Here is a 21,846-nt window from a genome sequence, read left to right on the forward strand (position 1 = left end):
AGTAGAGAGTTTTGATTAGATGTCTTCTGTCAGGTATGCAGATGATGTGGTCTGTTCAGCATGTCTTATTGTCAGTAACCATTATTTCTGTCCTGAGAGAAGACACTGATATTAGACTACATGTCCTGTAAGTTGATTTACAGCAGGGTTTTGTACAAAACTGCAATGGTCAACACCTTTTGTTTCCTATCCTGTACTGTCAGTCATAAGTTCAAGATATTTTGGAGTTTGATTTATATTCAGCACAGTGAGTTATTCAAGGTAGCTTGTGTTGCATTATTCATATTGATTTCAAAGTAGAGCTGAGAAAAGACTTTTAAATTTAATACTTGTTTATATTTTTCATACAACTTAAGCAGATTTTGGAATACTTCCCAAAAACCATTTTCTCTTCCAGTTTTCTGATCTGTTGGCCTTTTTACCTTTTCGAAACAAAAAAAACCGCAGATGCTGGAATCCAAAGTAAACGGGCAAGAGGATGGAAGAACGCAGCAAGCCAGCCAGCATCAGGAGGTGGAGAAGTTGACCTTTCGCATGTACCCCTTCTTCAGGACTGCGTCCAGAAGAAGGGTTACACTTGAAATGTTGACTTCCCCACCTCCTCATGCTGCCTGGCTTAGCTGTATTCGTCCAGCCTCCCGCCAGCCTTTTACCTTTGGCACATTAGAAGTAAAAATGGATCCTGTGGATGAAATGTAGTGGTTTTTTGATATTGACTTATTTATGTTGATGCTATGTCATGCCTGACACAATTTGATAAATAGCATTCAGTGAAGCAAGCCAAAAGTCAGTCATAACTTTGTCATTTTTGTTATCTTCCGAACTGCATGTCGCTTTATCATTTGTCAGCCTTGACAAGGACAAGTTCTGTGTCATGTTTTAAAATCTCTTCAAAGGCATTTTGCGTCGGCTCGCCCGAACAGCACACGTGCGCACACACTCACTTTTTTTAGTGTTTCACTGCCAATATCAATTATCTTCAGTGGCCGTGAATTGGTCTCTTTGAGTTAGAAGTTAGACGCCCATAGAGTTCATGATCTGGATTGATTTCTTGAACATTAATGAGGATACTACAATGCCAGAGGTACCAACTTTTGGATAAGATGTCATCCAACATGTATTTGTTCAGATGGATGCAAAAGACCATGTGGAAATCAGGAAGTTATGCAGTGTCCCAACTAATAGTTATCTCTGAACTAATGCCATCAAAATACATCAATTTATCACCTGTTTGCTGTGTTTCCCTCTAAGTAACCACAGTTCTGAGGTAATTTATTAGCTATAAATCATTGAAATGTCATGATCACCTGAAAGAATGTATATGAATACAAATTCTTCCTTCCTAATTTGTTTCATCTAAACTTTGCGTTTTAATTTGACACCTTGCAAACATTTGTTAATGTTTAGGATAGCACCAGGATACCATGGGGTGGCACAGTGGCTCACAGCCTCAGGGACCTGGGTTCAAATCCACCCTTGGGAGACTGTGCAAACTCCATACAGTCATTCTGCCTGCCTGCATGGGTGTCCTCTCACAGTCCAAAGATGTGCAGTCGGGTGGATTGACCATGCTAAATTGCTCATAGTGTCCAGGTGAGATGGATTAGCCATGGGAAATATAGGGTTACAGGGATAGGGTGGGGGGGGGTGGTCAGTGTGGACTCGATGGGCTGAATGGCGTGCTTTCACACTAGGCATTCTGTGATACCACCAAAATTCCAAGCAGTGTTGTCCGAGACTAGTTAGTAAATAAAATGAGCTTGTGGTGAGTCTACTTCAAAGCATTGCTCTCACTTTATCCTTTAGAAGTGCCTCCTGTCAACTTTGCAGCTCCATCCAGTCTGGTATAACACTAAATGGTAAAGGTAAAGCTGCCATAGTCTTAGACTATAGGGTTCCTTTCACTTTGAAGAGAGATGATAGGTGGTAGTTTAATCTGAGGGATACCACGCCTCAGGTATGGGGAGATGTTGAGAAGGGCAGTCTTCATTGTGCAGTAATTGAACCCACTCTGCATCATAAACTAGTCATCCAGCCAACTTAACTAAACTCTGCAGTCTACCTGTGAATTGTGGTGGGCAATTGAATAATTCATTGGAGGAGGCTGCTCCATAAATATCATCTCCAATGAGGGGGAACCCAGCACATGAGTGTACAAGACAAGATTGAAGCATTTTGCAACAGTCTTCAGCTGGAATTGGATGAACAGCCTTGACCTCCTCCAGAGTTCCCCAGCATTACAGGTAGTGATATTAATAAACATTTGAAGGCACTGGATACAGCAAAGATTTTCCCTCCAATATAAGGTCACAAGTGAGGATATTTGCTGATTGTACAGTGTACTCTCAACCTCAATTGTGACTTCTCATACTTAAGCAACATATGTCTAATCTTAGCAAAACTTCGACAATATCCTGGTTTGGGTTGACAAATGGAAAGTATATTCGTGCCAGATAACAATCCTATCCAACAAGCGAGTCAAATCATTGTCACTTGACACTCAATGGCTTTACCGTCTCCTACTATCAACATTCTGAGGGTTACCATTGACCAGAAACTGAACTGGACCAGATCAGAAACTAGGAACCCTGTAGCAGGTAAGTTACTACCTAACTCCTAAATCTGTTCACCATCTACAAGGCACAAGTCAAGAGTGTGATGGTATATTCCCCACTTGCTTGGTTGAATGCAACTCCACCAACACTGAAGAAGCTTGACTCTATCCAGGACAAAGCATCCTGCTTGATTGGCCCCACATCAGTAAATTTCCTCCCCCACTGACACACAATTGCACCAGTGTGCCCATTTATACAATTCACTGAGGAAGTTTACAAAGATTCCTCAGGTAGTACCTTACAAATCCTTGACCACTGTCCATCTATAAGGACAAAGGCAGCAGATACACAGCACATCACCTTCAAACTCCCTGCTGAACCACCCAAAAATGTGACATTAAGCTATTGGCGATCCTTCAACTTCACTTGATCAAAACCCTAGAATTCCCTTTCTTACTGTGTTTTAAGTGTACTATGCCCAATGGACTACAGCAGTTCAAGAAGGCAGTTCATCACCATATTCTGAAGGGAAACTTCAGAAGGGCAGGAATAATTAAAAGCTGGCCCAACCAACAAGGGAAACATCCCAGGGTTGAATTTAGAATTAGCTTAATTGTCATGTACTCAAATGAGTACAGTGAAAATTGTACAAGTTGCTGCTGTGGCTCCATCTTCAGTAGAAAGGTCCCAAAGTACAGCTGCTTCACTTACAGTTCTGAGAAAATTAGAGAAGTAAAAAGTCCAGCATGGCAGATTTTATGAATTAAATGATAAAATGAAGGGAAAAAAGTTCAGAACAACTACCTTCCAACCCAGTCCGGGCTGGCACCCAGCCCCCAGTCCGCCTGGGCCTTGACTGCAGACCACATCAGGCTTCATCTCTGGCTTCATGAGGCTGGGAAATCACTCTGGAATTGCCTCAAAACCAAAGGTCCAATAGGTGTTGTTGGCTTAGGTTTGGAGCACAGACTCATCTGCTGTCTTTCACTCAAGGTAATTAACTTCTTTTAAAACTTGTCTGTTCACTAGTTTGAATGGTGCTCATTAGCTGGTTGTGGTGAGATGGGAAGAGCTATTAGTGCCTCCAGGGAAATATTGTCCAGGATTTTCTGTTTATCTTTGAAAATGTTCATTGAATTTAAAAAAAGACCTCTTGTGATTTCTTCTTAAGATTCGTGTAGTTTAGTCTTGATATCAGCTGAATCTGCAGAAATAGTCATGTGACTTCTCAGCCATTTTCTTTGCTTTTCTGTCCATTTCAAGCCAGATTAATTTTCTTTATGAAGTAAAGTTACAAATCACAACACCAGGTTATATTCCAACAGGTTTTGGAGCGGCGTTCCGATAGCTAGTGCTTCCAATTAAACCTGTTGGACTATAACCTTGTGTGTGATTTGTAATTTTGTACATCTCAGTCCAACACCAACATCTCCAAATCATGACTGTATAAAATATGTAGCAACGCATCCATGACTCTTAAAAGTACTGAATTTATTGTCTCAGCTGTAGGACGTGGTTGGGAGAGGGCTAAACCTAAAATTGAATGACTGATTTGCCTAGCATATCTCCACGAGTCCAGCTGCAGGGTTCAAGTGAACAATGTGGTATGTTGAAGATGGATCACTGGATTGAACATTTAAATTAAAGCTGAAGTTAATTAGTGCAGATAAACATAAAGTATCTTTAATTGAAGTTTCTCTGATTTGATTTCATATGTATGTGATAACCCTGTCAACCAAACTTCTCCAGACTCCTTCCATATTAGTAAATTGTCAGATTGCATACCTGCCATCCAAACTTGATGCACAGAAATATCCTCCAATGAAATGTTGAAATTTGAAGCTAATGCATTTTGTCTCAATTTCAAAATTCTCTACCAATTCAGTGTCTACAGTTAGACTAAAATCACTTTTAATTGTGATATTTTTATTATATTTGAAATCCTAATCCATACCTTTTTTACCTGAATGTGACTATTTCAGCATACTACTGGGTTCTCACAACTTACTCTCTGTAAACATGAGATCATTTATAACTGTCCTTCCCTACAATCTTAATATCAAGTCTCACTCCCCATGCTTGCTAAACTACACTGGCTCCATCCACAATGTCTTGACTCCTCATCCTTGTTTTCAAATTCCTCCATGATCTTGTCCCTTAAAATATCTCCGCAACCTCCAAGATATCCACGCTCATCTATCTGTGAACTCTCCTATCCTAATTTTAATTAGCTTTAGTTGCCATGTTTTCAGTTGTTTAATCCTTAGTTCTGGAATTCTTGTTCTGTATCTTGTTCTGTTCATTTTAAGACATTTCTTTAAAGCTAGCACTTTGCCCAAGTTTACTTTGTTTGTTCGTGGGATATAGGCTTCATTAGGCAGGCCTGTAATTATTGCGTATACCCCGATGCCCTATAGAACTCAAAAGTCAATCACGTTACTGAATCAAATGTTGACTAAACTACATAAATGCCTTATTTGTTTCCCCACTAGTAAACCAGATGGATTTTTATGATAATCAACAGTAATTGCATAGTCACAAGTTTTTTTTTAATTTTCAGGTTTTTGCATTCACATTTTCCCCATCTACCATGGTGGGTTTTGAATGCATGTCCCCAGAACATTAGCCTAGGGCTACACTGCGCTTCCTCAGCATTTTAGTAATCTAACCTAAATCTCTTTGTGGTTCAGCGTTATATTTTATCATGTTCCTTAGAAGTGCCTTTATAGGCCTTATTAAATTTTAAATGCTATATCAGTGTAATATATTGGCACATACTGCTTTGTATGCCATATTGATCAGGAGATTCTCTGTTTTTATATGCTTCATTAGCCATACGTTTGATTTCAATGATGAAAATCATAGACTTTTGACCCAACAGTACCCTCAGCTTCACCATCTTCAGCATCATAAATTGCCTTCTGTTCTTTGTAAGATCTTAAAATGTAGCTGACACTGCTTTGCTTTCAGCTCCAGACACAATTGTGCTGAGGCCTAAAACAAAAAAGAGGGTAAATCATGTTTTTAAAATCTCAGTGCTATCTTGAATTGAGCAGTCAGTTGGTGTACGTACCATTCAGTGTCTGCCCCGCAACTGTCAGGTACGTCTTAGTTGAAGAATGTACTATATTTCACCAAAATGTACTCTAATCACATCTTCCAGTCCTGTGACCTCCAACTTTGGGATAAGTCAGAGTAGCGTTGAAGCATTATATCCATTGTGGCACACTATCTTAACTTAAACTTGTAATATGTGTTTTTTATTGCTGGGTCGGAAGTGCTTCCTAAAACTATTATTTATATATGATTTGGACAAAGGGTACAGGAGTTCAAGGAGACAATAAGCAATAAATAAAACTACGTCAGTGTTCTCCATGTCCTGTGGATGGTAAGGATTTCACAGCTGATCTTAGCATTCTTGGAAGTTGGCAAGAGAAAAATTAATGATTATTAATCCTAATTACTATTCAGCAACAATGTTTCAGGAAATTAGTGTGTTGTGAGGGCTGAATTGTTGTGTCTGTGAATGACTTGGAATGATGGTTGAGTGAGGAACAAAAGTGATTGATGAAGCTGAATTTGGTGAGGATGAGCATACTTCAGTTGAGTTAAAAATCTTGGTGCGCTATACATCAGGTATAATTCTAGTCCTTGAAATCAAACGTGTAACTGATGCTGCAAATCAAAATGGCGAGTTGCCTGACCAATATGGTTAACTTTCAAGTTTGCTATTTATGGCTACCACCTTCAAATGGAAAAGATAAGTTTAAAAAGAAAAACGTGTGTTGGCTTTTTCTCTGGCATATGTTGTGGAAAAGAGCATTTCACTTTTTTTATTTCAAATTCTCTAGCCTTTGGATTGAAGTGCAGACATATTTGTATTTTAGATGACCAAATGTAATGTGAGAATTATTTGCCATGTTTTTTGTTGAGGCTGACACTCATTGTTTTGCCTAACACCTGTTGATGATTGGGGGAAAGTTTCCTGTTCATTTACATTCACTGGGCCTATATTGCTTTCGACAACAATCACCTTAAGATTTTTCTTGAAAATTATGTCCAGTTTCCATAACTTCCAATCTCTGTTTCTTAAAGGGGTTCTATATATGTCATCCAACCGTGCTTAACCATGTAGAGATTCAACTTTGTTTTTTCAAAAATTAAATCTTTGTGAACTTGCATTGTGAGAATAGATTCATCCTACTGATTCATTCTGATTAAAATTTTAGATAAACATAATCCTTACGGCTCACCTTCCTGAATCTGCTGCTAGACCTAGCTCTATATTAGTTCCATAACTCCAAGTTTTGCTATGATTTTAAAAAAATCTAATAACCTAATTAAAATCTAGCTCCTTCATTTTGAAAAATATTATTCATTGTGAATTTATCTGCTCCTGATCTGTTAGTGGATGTTCTCACAATTCACTTTGTGACTCTTGATTAACTCGGCTCACGATATTAAAATTATGCCCTCTGGTTACCTATTCATTGACAAGTTACAGTGGGGACATATGCAAATGTGTTCACGGATCCACCAGCTGAAGACAACTATGTTTCAGCCTGCTTTAAGGTAGATTTGGCTTTGCAATAATAACAGTTACTTGTATTTCTGTAGCACCTCTTTAAGGCAGTGAAAAATGTAAGTTTCTTTCAAATTCAAAGCACTTAGAAAATATTATTTTCAGTTCAGAACTGGAACTGTTTAAATGTTGGATAATGAAGGTAATCAGTCAGTAAAAATTGCCTGTAGCTCTGGTCTGAATTTTGCCAACAATTTTCACTTTCACCTTCCAATGACAAAACAAAAGAGGAAGCAGTGATTACACTCAATTAAATTATTTATAAAGCACCTCTCAAAATTTCAGGTTGTGATTGTTTTAATGTATAGTGTCACTTTGAGTATATTAAGATCTTAGCAGCAATTAGATAAAAGATTTAGTTCAGTTTTGTGTTGGTTGAGGGAAATATATTTGTAAAGAAAAGGGAATCTCCTTTTTGGAATAGATTAGATTAGATTACTTACAGTGTGGAAACAGGCCCTTCGGCCCAACAAGTCCACACCGCCCCGCTGAAGCGTAACCCACCCATACCCCTACATCTACATTTACCCCTTACCTAACACTATGGGCAATTTAGCATGGCCAATTCACCTGGCCTGCACATCTTTGTGACTGTGGGAGGAAACCGGAGCACCCGGAGGAAACCCACGCAGACACTGGGAGAACGTGCAAACTCCACACAGTCAGTCGCCTGAGGCGGGAATTGAACCCGGGTCTCAGGCGCTGTGAGGCAGCAGTGCTAACCACTGTGCCACCGTGCCGCCCACGGTGAGTTCACATGTAAGGCCAGTTGAAGCTTTGGTTCAGTGTATCATCAGAAGGACAGCATTTTCCACAGTTTTGCACTCCTTGATCTCATTCCATCATTGCAGTTAAGTCTCAGGAATAAAATTGAACCTATGACTATGACTTTGACTTGGAGGGAAGAGTGTTATTACTCTGACAAGGCTGACTATCTTGGCAGTGCAATGTGTGTGGAATATGTTTTGTGAATGAAAACTTTTAGACCTGAGAGTAGGACATTTAAAAGGAGCTACCATTTTTAAATTAACAGATGTGAGTTTAAAATAAGTTGTTACCCATGGTAAGTTCAACCTTTATTGAAAGAACACGTTAAATTCACTTTTATCCTTTCACTTAACACTGAAGGTATGACCAATTAATCAACTGTAGGGTTACAAAAATAACTTGGGTCAGTCTGGTGCGTTTGTAAACTTTCTCACCCCATTGAATTGTACGTGTGTCTGCATACATGTTCTCAAAATGACTGAGTTAGCAGACTTTCTGGAAAAAACAAACTAATGAAGTTGTTCAAGTTGTGTTGCAATGCCTCATTTCATTTGAAATTTGTTTAAAACTTAAAGCCATTGGTTAGAGGTGACCTTGGCTAAAGTAATAACTTGTGTTACTGCAATATTAGCTGTCTTGTTTTGTATTTGTGTTTTAATAAATGCAAATTTATTCTTAATAAGTTATTTATTAAAGTTTGGGTGGTGAGATTCTAAATGTTTTTGAGATGTTGGGGGATCACACAAGACTTGAACAGGCCTGCTGGTCCAGAGGTAGGGATGCTATTGCTGTCCGTGAGCCCTTTTCTATCAGAAAATTCGACTGAACTCTGTTTACGAGGCAAACAGTTCGCCATTATCCTTCTCAAATGTGAAGTTTGAAGTTGTTGCCTAATCAATTTAATCTGAGATGACACTAAGTAGTTCTACAGTAGGTGGGACTTGAACCCAGGCCTCCCGTCTCAAAGGCAGGGGTACTCCTACGCCATAAGAACTTGTCTATTGTGCGATTCTACTATTTTACTGTTCAGGCATGTGTCCCATCTCCTTGAGCAGATGGGACTTGAACCTGAGTTTCCTGGCTCAGAGGTAGAAGCACTACCATTATGAACAAGAGTTTCCTTGCACGGAATAATGGCCTAGCCAGCCACTTTAATTTCCATTAACCCTAAATGTCAACCGTTATAAGTAAATTTTGGATATTTTTTAATCTGCTTGTTTAAGGCCTCTTACTGCACACCTTTGAAGCAGATGGAACTTGAATTGGAGTCTCCTGTCCCAGACATAACTACTGTACCACAATAGCCCTGGAAGTGCAATGCTTCTTTTATATCCAGACATACTCTTAAGATTGCAAGTGAATGGTTTGTTTTTTTTTGTTCCCCATCACCAAATCACCTGTGGGGGGTTTTTTTCCATATGTTAACCCCCACCACCAGTAAATTGCCCATGTTGTCCAATATTTTTTAATTTACATGCAAAGCTCATGAAGGGAAAATTGAGATTCTAAAGTTGATTCTATGATAGAGGCCACATGCAGCTAATATGTTGGAAGAATCGAGTATGTCAGCTAAATAAATTTAAGCTGTACAGGTAGCATTGCTTCTGTGCTATAGTTGTTGTAAAACACTAATATTGTCAAATGGGTCTTGTATATGGAACAATAGTAATATGTGGGCCAGAGCATTCCAGCATTATATGCCCCAGAAATGTCTGACATGCCTGAACAGGTTGATTTAAGAATAGTTTTTAATATTATTGATGTTTTCATGATTTGTAAGACCTCCCAACTGGAGTGATAAGCTATTTTCTGCCGTATTTAAATGGTTCATGTCAAATCCACATGCTACTCTAAAGGTGCACTGGCTTTTTCTATTTGAATATTTGTGTGTGAAATTAAGGTATGGAGAGAAACAAATCAGCACAGACTGGATTGGCTGCTTGTCTTGTGTTTATTGTAGCATTCTATAATTCTTTGATTTGAAGCATGATTTCTGTTTTGTTGAATCAGTGATATTGTGATCAGTAATCACATATGCCAATTACTATTCAGAGCGATTGATGCATTAATTAAAGGCCCTAGGAAGCCCTTGTTGGATTAATCTATGAAATCTGATAGGATAGATATGTATTATGAGTAAATAAAGTAACTGCAGTAAACATCATCTTGGCAAAACCAAATTAATGCAAATCTGGTTTATTTACAGTTGTAACTGTTTTAATGTTTTCTAGGAATGGAACATTAGAATGGCCTTCTGTTTTCACTGATAGAATTCCATGTGTTTTGATTGTCAAGAAAGTGAAGGCTAAAAATTGTCAATATATGGCTGACTAGCTCACCATGCCATGAAGTGTATTTTTCCACAGACAAGTTAATTCATTTTTTAACTTGCTATTACTCCAAATTAAGTGCATTGTATACCCACATTAATAAATTGCAGGGAAAGACTGTTCAAAGTTTTGTCCATTATTAGACAAGTCAACAGGTTATTTAAGTGTTGTAATGACTGACAAATGAGAGAGCCACTTCATTGCATCTCTCATTTGTGTTGTACCAATTCAAAACTGAAGCATTTGGTGGTTTTGGACTTCAGCTGTATAAAAGCCACTTAAACTGATGATAGTACAGAGAGTAATGTCAATGTGCTTACAAAAAGGATCAACACTCCTGGCCTCCCAAGGTATTCATGAGCTCTCTCAATATTACTGTGGCACATTCTTGACATCTGTGTGCATCGGTATTCTAATTATATTATAAGAAACCATTTATCTATTGTGAACTTTGTCACCAAAAATGAATCTAAATAGTCCTGGAGATTTTCTGGGGGACCTTGCAGTAATAAATGTTGCTCATACCTTTTTATTAACTATCAGGTCATATAAAAGTGGTTGTTATGGGCAGTTTATTTTACTCTTTCAAATACGTTTCTGTACTAAATAAAGCAGTGAGGCTTGCAATAGGAGGAGCAAGTAGGCTAATGAAAACCCAATTTATTGGCCTTCTCATATTGTTTTGAAATCAGAAATACTAAGTGATAAACATGACTGGTTTTAGGGTATGCTTATTTTAAAAAAAAACAAATAGCTATTTTTAGTATAGTTTTGGTTATGCATCAAGTTAGTCAGTATACTGTACTATGAATTTACCATTATTAAAATGGTCTGAGTTTGAAAAACTATGCCCCTTAGTCAAATTAGAGTCAGCTTGAATAGTACTTTTGTATGATCTCCATGTTTATTCCTTCCTATTCCTGTCAAACTGGAAGTCGTTCCCTGTTTTTACGAATTCAGATGGAAATTCCTGTAGCTTGTTTTGTATATTGGCAGGTGTTCTTTTCTGTCTTGCCTCACGACTTTAACCGTTTTCATGTTACTTAATTTAGGATTTTGTTTCCACACATCTGTGTATTCTGTTCATACACGTGTGATATCTTTCTTAAGTCATCAAATAACATTCAAGCCCATGAATTACTGTATATAAATACGTGTCCTTATTTGAGTCAAAATGCTTTAATAATCGTGTTTTATTGAATTTTCTTTCATTTCCTTTTGAGGGAACCACGAATAAGTGGAAATAATTGCCCAAAGCCTTGTCGAAATTGGCATGTATTGTGTTGGCATGATGGAGCTTAGCTGTTGGATACATGTCTTGACTTGGATCTTTTTTTTGTCTAAAGTTCCCTCATGCACTCTTTTTCCGTGCTGGTTGACGCTAACTATTGCAAGTAAAATTCCTTGCAAATGACTGGACCATTTCTTTTGTGTTATCTCCCTTGTATTGGAGCTTGGATCGGTTGAAGTGCAGTACACCAACTGGTATCCTTTTGAATATGTTGCCGTTGACTGAAATTTATTTGTGTATTGACCTTGCATCAGGTTTGAAACTGATTTTAAGGAAAAATTACAGAAGAAACCACTAACAATCTGAGGGTGTCCTCCAGCTGTTAAACACTAAATTTATGATTCACCAAAACGCCACAATCAAGTTGCATTTTTTTGGAGCTTGCACTGAAGTATGTTGTTCAATATTTAATGAACAGTAGTTGCATTTTTAAAAGCATCTACCATCACTCATGTATGTTAGCTGATTTCTGTCCAGTAGAGCATGTTGAAAGTCTCAAAAGTAAGCTTTTTATTACTAAATTTTACAAGAAATATCAGAATAGAATACTGCCATTACAAAATACTGCGACTGCCTTTTGTCTTTAAATTTAGGAAAATGCCAAAAATTATTTCATATTCCATCCATTCCGACTCTACTTTCCTCCAAAATTCCTCCAAGCTGAGAACTTGTTGTTCTGAATCATTACTTCTGTTTCTTTTTCCTAGGCACTACTTTTTTTTTGTTGCATTGGATTTCCAACATTTGTAATATTTTGCTTTGGGCTCTAGTAAAGATCCAGATTTTAGTCTGGTTGCCAACATGGAATAAACAGCAAGCTAGCAGAGAGCCACTTGATCCAGGGGAGTTATGTCCAATGTACTTTGACAAGCTTACAGCATTTAGCATCCATAGATTATTTACTACTTGAAATTTGAAATCTTTCACCAAAATGCAATTCAATTGGCTATTTTTTGAGAGAGGATATAAAATAAGAAACATCAGGAATTGGCTGCACTTTCTCTTGCATAATACTTTTCAGAAAATTAAAGAATATCTATGTAGTAAACACGTCAACAGATATTTAAGTATTATTTCAGTACATAGGAGCTGGTGACGGTGTTCGACTCTGTGTGAAGCTTTGCCTGATGTAACTTAAGTCCCACTCTGACATGATAGTCTCTGTCTTGTTTGCTGCACTGGAAAACAGTGGGCTGGTTTGTTTGGTCCCTCTGTTCTTCCAGCTGAGCTCCTCTTTCCTGTGCACCTCTTCCAATGCTTTTGCATTGTATTACATTGGAGTCTAACTCTAGAGGTCACAGCTGTCATAACTGTCTCCCAGTTATTAGTTTCAGCACCTACTAATTTCATATTTTGCTTGCAGTTTCCCTTTCAATGAAGTTACAGATGCCCAGAATGTCACAGTGACTGTTCAGAAGATCATGAGGTATGCGGCCATCTTTCATCAGTTAATCTGACTGAGCCAAAATATAGGTGTGGCAATGATAGTATGCGAATGGAATTGCTACACACCAAGATCTTTTTGTTGGTAATCTTGCCCTGTCGTGATGTCAGGGATATATCTGAGACAGTGAAGGTAGAAATTGTTCAGTCTTCTACAATGGTGAGAAAAAACTGAATGTATTACTTGCACATCTGTTATCACAGCAGAGGCTTGTATGGTTGAGCAGTAGCTTCCTTTTCTGAGGTAGGCAAGCTTTAGTTTGTAATGGAAGTCTCCTTTTAAACTGGCTTATAATAATTGCCTGCAATATTTCAAGGCATCAGTCTCCATCCAGACAAATGGCTGAAATAACCTAGAAGTAAGGAAACCTCAAATAGTCTACATTGGAGTCAGAGTTTGGAGTCAAACTGCTGCTGAGAATATGTTCTCTCTCATAACTATCCCAATTCCCTGCAGTCAACCCTTGGGAGTTTCAATACTCTGGTATCCATCCACTTTGAAAGAACCATTTTATAAAGTGAGGATTTTCTTAACAACCAAAACACATTACTTAAAACAGAAAGCAATATCATATACAGAACCAGTAGAGCGGTGTGGGAAATTTTGACATTTGACTGATTTGTTGAATTAACAGGCTTCTGCTTGTTAACAAGCAATTTACAGAATTTTAAGTTTATTTTGGAGATTTGCAATAGCCAATCATTGTCTGCATTCAGGCACTTATATTCATGATTGAATGTAAGAGAGCAATACAAAATTAATTTCACAAATTCATAGAGACAGAAGGTAAACGGTGTTTTGCTGGTACTTTGCAGGTGAAATCTGAATTCAGAAAAATCTTGGAACTAAAGGAAAGTTGAATGGCTGCCGTGTAGCCACTGTCAATTGTCATAAAAACCCACATGCTTCCCTCGTATCCTATAGAGGAGGAAATCTTTCCTCCTTACCTGATCTGACCTGCATATGCCTCCAGATCACAGCAATTGATTGACTCAAAAATGCCCTCTATGCAATTAGGAATGGGTGATAAAGGTTGGCCCAGCTAGTAATGTCTGCATCCATGGATTAATGTTTTAATATTCTTTGAGACTGGGCAATGAACTTTTGTTTGTGATTTGGGCCCATATTAAGATACCGTATTCAAATTTGTGCACAAGGATTAGAGAGGGACTCCAGATTGATACTCTGAAATATTTAATTGATAGGACTAGAATTTCTTGGGTTAGAGTGTCAGAAGACAATGTCGTCACTTGGCTACTGAATAGCAAAAGGCAAAAACATGTATTCTGTATAATGAAAAATTTTGTATTCCTGCAAAGTTGAGCTCATTAGTTTGTCAAATGTATCCGCCATGTATAATGAAGAAAACTTCAGCTGCTAAGCTTTTCTCACTTATTTACATACTTTTACTCAATTAAGCCCATTTGTTTCAATGACCATTCATCCAGAAATATGACCTCACTACTTAGTTGCTTTTTTAAGACTAAGTTTTAACCAAGCAAATCTCGTTGTATTGTCTTCAGTAGATGGTTTCTGAGGTCAGACTGTAGTGTTAATCCCAATTTGCCAAAGCTGCTTTGATAGCATTTTCCAAACCTTCAACTTCTACTATCTTGCACAGAAAGGGCAGCAGCTGCATTGGGACAACATTCTTTCTAAGTACAGCACCTGGAAAGTTGAGCCCGTTGAGCATTTATTGAAACTGTGACTGATTTGCAACATAACTCCGCATACCCATATCCTTTAAATTGCAGAACTACACACTGCTAAGGATGAAGATCTTTCATTCCTTTGTGTCTGTGCTGCTTCTCTGAGCATTTTAACTTTGTACCAATTTCTCCTGCCTTTTTCTATAATCTAGTGCATTGTTTCTATTTAAGTACTCATCAGTAATCAAGAGGGCATGTTAAGTGTCTTAATCGAGCCTATCTGTACTGCTATTCCACACCTCAGTGTATTGCTGGTGTGGATACACTTTTTTTTTTCCACTTCTTTGGCAAAACAATTCAAAACTGTACCCTTTGCTTCTTGATTCATTCTGAGGGGGATACTCTGTCCAGATCCCTCCATGATTTTGAAACTAATGAATTGCCTTTGAGCATTCTCTTCAAAGAAGACAGCTACTCCGATCTTAACTCATGATGGAACTGCCTCATCTCTGGAATTGTTCTCATAAACATCTAAACAGACTCCAATAATTTCACATCCTTCCTATAGCGTGCGACCCAGAACTAGACACCATATTCCAGCTGAGTATTTTATATTATAAGCCTAGAATTATTTATGCTTTGTCAACTGCTCTCTCCAACAATGTTGCTATCATCAATGATCTTTCTAACCCTGTTCCTGCTTTAGAATCCTATCCTTTATTTTATATTGTCTGTCCATCTTAATCCTACCAAAATCCACCACCTTACTGCATTGAACATCTCCACTATTTTGCAATTTTCCTGTTGAAGTTCTGCACAGATCAAACAATGTTTCCAAGTTTTATATCGTCTGCATACTTTGAAATTGCCTCCTGAACACCAAGTTTTAGATTACTGATATATAGCAGAAAAAGCAATGGTCCCAACATAAACCCCTGGGAAACTTCATTACAAACCTTCTTCTAGCCAAAGAAAATCCAGTATTATTCTTTGTTTTGTATTTTGTATTAATAAATAACTGCCAATTTTGTATCCACATTGCTACTGTCACTTTTATTCCATGAGCTATAATATTCTCAAGTCTGTTGTATAGCATTGTGTCAAACACTTCTAGGAAGTCTACGTATACAACATCAAAGAACATTACCTTCATTGACCACTTTTGTTACTTCAAAGAAAACTCTAGCAAGTTTGAGAAACATGATTTCCCCTTAGAAATCCATGCCAACTCTTCCTAAACAACCCACCCTTTTCCATGAGGCTACTAATTGTTCCCTGAATAATTGTTTCTTGAGTTTTTCCATTGAAATTAAACTGACATTTTTAAAATTATTGGGTTTATCACTGCAACCTTTTCTGAACAGGAGTGTAATGTTTGCAATTCTTCAATGTTGTGGAATCTCTTCTTGAGATTATGAAACCTTATGACCAGTATCCCTGCACTCAATTCCTTCACAAACTAGGGTGTTTCTCCTCCAGTCCTCGTGTCTTGTCAACATTAAGTACCAACCATCTATATAGCACCCCCTCCTAATCCTTGAACCCTTCTAGAGAGAAATTTTCATGCTTAGCCACCATGGCTTCAGTCATTTGATATCACCTGATGAAGGAGCGGCACTCTGGAAGCTAGTGTGCTTCCAATTAAACCTGTTGGACTAGAACCCGGTGTTGTGTGATTTTAAATTCTTTCTGAATAGCCTCCTATGCATTAATATCCATCTGTAAATAATGTGGCCAATATAATGCACAGTACACCAGATGCAGTCTCACCAGTGTCTTGCACAGTTGAAGCATAACATCCTACTTTTGTATGCAGTGCCCCTCTTGAAAAATGATAACGTTAGCTTAAATACTTGCTAATGTTTGGATTTGAGCAGAAGGGCATCTAGATCCCTCTGCATTTCAGACCTCAGGAAATTTCTCGCTGTTTAGATCATGTGCTTTTTTATTCTTCAGTCTAAAATGGACAACTTCTTACTTTCCCAGATAGTATTCCATTTGCCATATCTTCACCCCCTCAGCCTATCTTTCTACAACTACCTTGTGTCGTCTTCACAACTTAATTTCCTACCTACCGTATGCCATCGGTAAATTTGGTAACTTACATTCATCTAAATCTCATGTAAATTCTAGACATTTGAAGTCCCAATGCCACTGGGGGAGGAAAGAGCATACATTATCTCTTGACAACTTAAAAAAGACCCATTTGCACCTACTTTCTGCTTATTGTTAGCTTGCCAGCCTTCTATCCATGTCAGCATGCTGCTTCTAACAGCGTGAGCTTTTATTTTCCACAATATCCTTGATGTGCCATCTTGTCAACTGTCTTCTGGAAATCCAATATCTGTATGAGCCCCTTTATCAATAGTGCATGTTACTCATTATCAAAAACTCCAATAAGTTGGTTAAACATGTTTTCCTTTCACAAAGCCACGTTGATTTAACCTGATTCTTTGAACTTATCCAAGTTGTCTGTCATAGCTCCTTCAATGATAGCTTCTAACAAATTCCTTATTACAGCCGTTAAGCTAATTGTCCTGTTGTTTGTTACAATTATGCACTCCATAATCACCTGATGAAGGAGCAGTGCTCCGAAAGCTAGTGCTTCCAATTAAACCTGTTGGACTATAACCTGGTGTTGTGTGATTTGTAACTTTTTGAACTGTAGTTGCCTGCTTTCCATCTCCCTCCCTTTAGTTACATTTGTTACTGTCTAATGGGACCATTCCCAAATGAAGTTTTTTTTTAACAGGTAAAACCAATGTAACTAACTCTTTTAGGGCCCTCTGATGCAGTCCTGTCAGGACCAAGGAACTCGTTCACCCACAGGGGCAAGCACTTACGCGGTCCTACTATTACTGTGGTGATTGTAATTTTCCCAAATTCCTCCCTCCCTTCTGTTTCCTGATTTATTTCTGCTTCTGGAATGTTTCAAAAGTCTCACCACTTTCATTATTTCAAGCAAAAGCTGCCATGGTGAGATTTGAGCCCATGTTCCTAGAGTATTAGCCTCTGTCTGAATTACTAGTCTATTGACAATGCCATTCTACCATCATCTTTTTTGTTTTTCAAACAATAATATTATGCTATGTAGCTGATTATGCCAGGTCTTGTGGTATACTGGCATGAACACTTTGTGGTGATAAATTGGGATAGCAATTAAAGGCCAGAAAAGGAGATAATCACAAATAACTGCAGGAAAATGTTTAACTTCCGGATTCATTTAATTGCAGTTAGAAGCTGATTTTTTCCCCTTCCAAATTGCTGTCTGAGTAAGTTGGTGGCTGGTGTTTTTCTTTCTCACCATTTTTGTGTTGTCTTAAAATTGTCTTAAAATCAACGCATTTGAGAACAAAATGATATAGTTTCCTATAGTTTCTAGAGGAACCAGGAACAATTTTTTAAGAAATAAATTTTTTTCTGCAAGTGTAGGTGCATTTTTTACTTAAGCGATTTTCTCATTGTTTGCATAAAATGTCTTTTTTTTAGTTATAGGGGAAGGTAGTACAATGACTTAATTTTTGATGGTTCAATTCTATATCTATTTGCAAGTGTAAAGTTGGCCGCAGAGCAAAAATATATTTGGCCTTTGACAACGGGGAAAAAGAGACTTTTTAATGTTATGTAAATTTTGGAAAACAGAGGAGGGGAAGGTGGTGATGCCAAACTTAGGGAAGCTTGAAGGTAAGGAGCAACAACTTTGAGATTTTTTTTTTCTGTTGCATATCTGGTTTCTTGTATTCTACATGATTTTTTAATTCAATTTTATTAACAAGTTGAGTTGTATCTTGGAGTCATGGATATAAATCATCTCTTCTCAATTTAGAATTGGTATTTGCATGGTAGTTTTACATGATTATTGATCACCCATCTACTTCAGGATTGGCTGACTTAGAAGTGATAGCAAAAGCTTTCAGAGATTTAGTCTGACTGTATTTCAAAGAACAATGCTTCTCTACATACAGTAAAAACCGGAAATGCTTAGCAGACCTGGCAACACTTGTAGCCAGAGAAACATTTTGTATGCTTGGCAATTCAGTAATTATGTTGGCAACCAATGATTGAGATGATTTTGCTTTTGCTAAAGGATATAGATAAGCTTCATAATCATGAGCATGAAATATTCAACTAATAGAGGTGAAAGAGGTTAAAACAGACCATTAATTGAGGTAATGGGGAGTGATTTGGGTTAGAATTAAACATTTACAGATCATGGAGAAAATTAAAACATGGAGAGGGATTAAAAACGCATGTAATTTTTGAATGAGGAGTAGCCTGGAGGATAGAGAAATGAAACAAAGACAGCTTATTTTAAATTGAGGTTTGCACACTGAATTTATTTTACTGCAACTCCAGAAAAAAATATTTAGCTCAGCTATGTTATTTGTTCTAATGGATTAAAAGTTTATATGTTCTTCACATGATTTGAATTTAGTTTTTGTCTTTACCACAATACAATAATCAGAACAAAAACTCTCAATATGTTACTGTTTTGCATATTAACAAAACTGCCTCATTACAGCCATTCACTGAAAATTGTTCTTCTTTTCAGAGAATTTTGAATTGATGCTGAATAATGAGTATAATCTTCTGGTTTGGTTAAAAGTGGTAAGTAGCAAATAACAGGATAAGTTATAACTCATTTAATATGCAAGTAGATTTTATGGCTGAATGACTGGTTTTATTTTTGAACCATGCCCATGCTGCTTTCAACACCACCAGTTTTAGACTAAAATTGAGTTTGAAGATTAAATTCTAACATAAATAGTGTTTGTTACCATGGTGGGTTTAGAGAACTAGGACCTTTTGATGTATGAATGTAAAATTGATTTCCTGGCCTGCTTATTTAGACCTGAAAAACATATAATGTGCAGGTGCACCAAGAATGCTTGTATGGAAATCAGTCCCTTATGTTTTCTTGATAATTATAAGTTCCTGAACAAAAGATTTACAAGGATGTTGCCAGTGTTAGAGAGTTTGAGCTATAGGGAGAGGCTGAATAGGCTGGATCATTGGAGGCTGAGGGATGAGCTTATTGGGGTTTATAAAACCATGAGAGGGATGGGTATGGTAAATGGACGAGGTCTTCTGCCCTAGATAGGGGAGTCTAAAACTAGAGTGCAAAGGTTTAAAGTGAGAGGGGAAAGATTAAAAGGGACCTAAGGGGCACCATTTTCATGCAGAGTGGTGCATGTATGCAATGAGCTGCCAGAGGAAGTGGTGGAGGCTGGTAGAATTTCAACATCTAAAAGGCATCTGGATGGGTGTATAAATAAGAAGGCATTAGAGGGATATGGGCCAAATGGTGGCAAAAGGAACTATATTAATTTAAGATATCTGGTCAGCTTGGATGAGTTGAACCAAAGGAGCTGTACATCTGAGCTTTACATCTCTGACTCTTAGGTTCCACATGGTAGACTGCTCTGGAATGTTTAGATTGCATGGAATACAGGGCAAGCTAGCACATTGGATACAAAATTGGCTTGATGGTAGGAAGAGGAGGGTAATAGTGTAACAATGCTGGAGGCCTGTGACTAGTGGAGTGCCTCAGAGGTCAGTGCTGGGCCCATTACTGTTTGTTTATCTATATCAATGATTTGGATAAGAATGTACAAGGCATGTTGTAAAAGGTAAGTTTGCTGATGATACTAAAATAGATAGTATTGTGGACAGTCAAAAATTGCAGCAGGGTCTTAATCAGCTGAGGAAGTGAGAAGCAATATGGCAAATGGAGTTTAATGTAGATAAGTGTGAGGTCTTGCATTTTGGAAAGTCAAATCAAAGTAGGAGTTTCATGGTGAATGGCTGGAGCTTAAGGAATCTAGTGGAATAGGGGGATCTTGGAGTTCTCTGAAAGTGGAGACACAGGTAGACCGGACAATGAAGGCAGCTTTTCGCTCACAGGCCTTCATCAGTCAGGGCATTGAGTTGGGAAGTTATGTTACAGTTATACACTGGTGAGGCTGCACTTGGAGAATTCTGTTCAGTTTTGGTCACTTTGTTATAGGAAGGATGTTATTAAACTGGAAAGAGTGCCGAAGAAATTTACAAAGATATTGCCAGGGCTTAATGGTATGCATTATAGGAAAAGGTTGGACAAGCGAGGGCTTTTTTTCTTTAGAGTGTAGGCAACTGAGAGGGGGTCCTTTTATAAGATAGAGAGGCATGGTTGGGTGAATGCATTCAGTCTTTTTCCCAGGATCGGGGTATCGAGGACCACAGGAATCAGTTTAAGGTTACAGGGGAAAGAATAAAAGGGAACCTGAAGGTCAACCTTTTTACATAGAGGGTGGTACGCATATGGAATGAGTCGCCAGCAGAAGTGGTTGGTGCAGGTACATTAACAACATTTAAAAGGCATTTGGACAAATACGTGGATAGTAAAGAATATGGGCCGAGTGCGGGGAAATGGTGTTAGCGTGAATGGACATTTTGGTTGGCATGGGCCAGTTTGGGCCAAAGGGTACTTTTCTGTGCTGGAGGTCTCTGACTCCATAAGAAAAGAAAAATCAATTTTAAATTGATAATTTTACTTTTTCTCTCTCTCTTTCTGGAAGCTAGTTAGGTACTTGAATTTATAGGTTGAACCTGTACTTTCTCAAAGACCAAAAGAGATTTTACAAAGTGTGATTCTTAATCATAATGTTAGGTTACAGAATGGAAGTTAGGTAAAATAAGTTAGACTGACTAGCTGCCATGCATTGTTAGGACTTTTTTGTGTTCTCCATGATTCCCATGATGCCTCATTTAGTGATATTCTTCTGTGTTGCCTACAAACTAAGAATAACTGGGCATTTTTTTGATTTTTGTAGCATGTGGATGAAAAGTGAAAATATTATTTTTTTTAAATTGGATTTTTACATATTGTAGAAGAAACTTAAGGTTCGATAGCAAATTCATGAGCAATTGCAGATTTTTTTTAGAGTGCAAAGGGATCTAGTTGTTCTAATGCATAAGGTGTAAAAAATTAATATGTAGGTACACCAACTAATTGTGAAAGCTCATGGAATGCCATCCATTGAACATAAAAGTTAGTATTCAAGCTCCTAATGCAGGAAATCAATGAGACCATGGCGTTCATACTGGTGGAGGTTTGGTCTCCTTATTTAAGCAAGGCTGTGAACATGATCTAGAGGAGGTTTACTAGATTGATACCCAAAATGAACATGTCTTAGAGAAAAAATTGGACCGGCTGCCCTTGTTTACATGGACATATGGAAGAGTAAA

At 37.8% G+C, this 21,846-nt stretch overlaps 1 protein-coding gene across 1 annotated transcript in view; it reads left to right on the plus strand.

The window, feature by feature from the left end:
- Positions 1–21,846, plus strand: part of zfat (zinc finger and AT hook domain containing) — a 236,288-nt gene that overhangs the window by 10,572 nt on the left and 203,870 nt on the right. Inside the window, exon 2 of the mRNA XM_072569983.1 lies at positions 19,172–19,227. The gene's annotated coding sequence lies outside the window, so the exon portion shown is untranslated. The remainder of the gene's footprint in view (positions 1–19,171; positions 19,228–21,846) is intronic.

Source organism: Chiloscyllium punctatum, chromosome 5 (genome assembly GCF_047496795.1).
Source record: "Chiloscyllium punctatum isolate Juve2018m chromosome 5, sChiPun1.3, whole genome shotgun sequence".
NCBI lineage: Eukaryota > Metazoa > Chordata > Chondrichthyes > Orectolobiformes > Hemiscylliidae > Chiloscyllium > Chiloscyllium punctatum.